The sequence below is a fragment of the Arachis ipaensis genome, chromosome B05, assembly GCF_000816755.2.
Source record: "Arachis ipaensis cultivar K30076 chromosome B05, Araip1.1, whole genome shotgun sequence".
In the NCBI taxonomy this organism is placed as follows: Eukaryota; Viridiplantae; Streptophyta; class Magnoliopsida; order Fabales; family Fabaceae; genus Arachis; species Arachis ipaensis.
Genome location: NC_029789.2, coordinates 123,580,048 through 123,582,293, shown reverse-complemented (window position 1 = coordinate 123,582,293; position 2,246 = coordinate 123,580,048).

Below are 2,246 nucleotides of genomic sequence, written 5' to 3'. Positions count from 1 at the left end.
TATAGTAATTTAATGAATGCTGAATCAGGAAGCTCACCTTCGTGGGGATGGCGGAGTATGTTAGAGGGCAGAAAGGCTATTGAGAAAGGCCATAATTGGAAAGTAGGTTCCAGCTCTACAGTTCGAATAATTTCTGACCTGTGCCTCCTCCATATCCAATGAACATTGCTCCTGAAATGATGCGCTAGTCAGCACATATAGGTTAGGGACTTATTGATAGAAAACAGAGAATAAAAATAGGACATATTAAATGAAGTTTTTCCACCTGAAGTTAGAAGTAGAATCCAATCAATTAAGCCATGAGAAGGGGAAGATGTTCTACAATGGTCCCTCAACAAATCCAGATCGTATGATGTGGCTTCGGGCTATCAGATAGCATACCAATTTTTTCATGCAGAGCCAGAAATAGATCTTGGAGAGAATCCAAGTACCTCAGTTTGGAAAGATCTCTAGAAGAGAATGCTTCCTCACAAAGTCTAAATTTTCATTTGGAATGCCTTTACGAATGGATACCGGTCTTATCTCTTCTTCACTGATGATTCCCTTCCACAAGCCCTAACTACCTGAGATGTCAAATGGAAGAAGAAACCATTAATCATTACCTTACCCAATGCCCTAGATCGAAGATCTTTTGAGAGTAGAGTCCTTTCAATGCAAACATCATCAACCACAACTTCACAAGCTTCCGTCAATAGTGAAAAGTGTCACTGTTAGCGTTGCAAGGTAGATATGGAGGTGAGAGAAAGGTAGAACTTTTACCTTGTCTTTGTTGGAATGTTTGGAAAGTAAGAAATAAACTAATCTTCGAGAATCAGAGCTCAAATCCAATGAAAATTTACACTGCTTCGTTGAGATTAATTGGAGAAGAACTAAGTCTATTCGTTAATTCTTTTTGACCCACCTTCTTTTTCTTTTTCTATTGTCCTATAACTTGGATAAATATTTACTCATTTTTAATGAATAAATTTATTGTCTTTGAAAAAAAATTCTAATTGTTTCATTTTTCCAGTGACCTGATTTAAAAGTATTAGCAAGTATGCTAACATTTTATAGTATATAATAATTTAGTAGGGTATTCATTTTTAAATGCTTATTATATTTTGTTGTAGACTGGTATAATATTATCGAAAAAAAATTAAATGCTCTTAGAATATCAATGGTTCAATAATTTCAATAATTTAAGTCATTAATTGACTAAAGTTTAGGTCAAATAAATTAACTTCTCTAATTGAAGGTTGATTTAAAAATAATTATTGACTTTCCTTTCTTTATTATACTCAATATTTTAATGATGAAATCTAACAATCATAATTAATTTTCTAAAAAAATAAATAACTTCCTTAATAATTTAGTCTAATAATCTTAATAAACAAAAAAAAGTTACAGAAAATCACCTAAAAATAAAAAAATTCGGTACTCAAATAACAACTAATCTAAAATTGGTTAAAATAATTTATTTTTTCTCGTGGTTTTTCTAATATGATAGAATACAAATTTTATTTAAAAATTTATTGTTGGTTAATAAATTTAAGTAGATAAATAAACTAAACACTTAGGTCCTGTTTGGTTTATATTTCTGTCTACTTGACATGGACACGGTACACACAGATGCACATAAAAAACATGTTTTTAGTGTATCTGTTTAGAGTTGGGACACTAAAATACAACCCATAAGCCACATATGTTTTCAATTCTATCCCTGAGTATTTTTTAAAATTTCAATCTTATTCTTTGTCCTAATCCTCATAACTCTCTTTCTCCTTCTCTTTCTCCCTTTTTAGTTTCTTCCACCTTCTAACTACTGCCTTCTTCTTTCACCATTGTTTCCGCCGCTACTATTGCCGTATATGATTCATTCTTTCTTATTACCTGTGTTTTTTTTCTGTTCTTTTCTTTCGTTCTACGCTCCCTCTCTGCTGCTTCCGTAGTCGCGGCCGCGCTCGGTTTCTCTTTCTCTCCGCCCTCTTCTGTCTAGACCTCCGCAACTGTGCTTGCTGCCTCTTTTCTCCGACCGATTCCATCTAGACCTCTATTTCGCGTGCTGTTGTCCCCTACTGCTGTCACTACTGCCTCCCGTTACGTCACCTGTTGCTCACTTTTCCCGTTACTGCTTATGTCTAAACCTCCGCAGCTGCGTCCGCTTCCTCCTTCTCTCCGCCAACTTTTGTGCTGCCGCTACCTCTCCCTCTACTACCTCTCTCTCTCTCTCTCTCTCTCTCTCTCCGTTTTCTCCCTCCATCACTGTT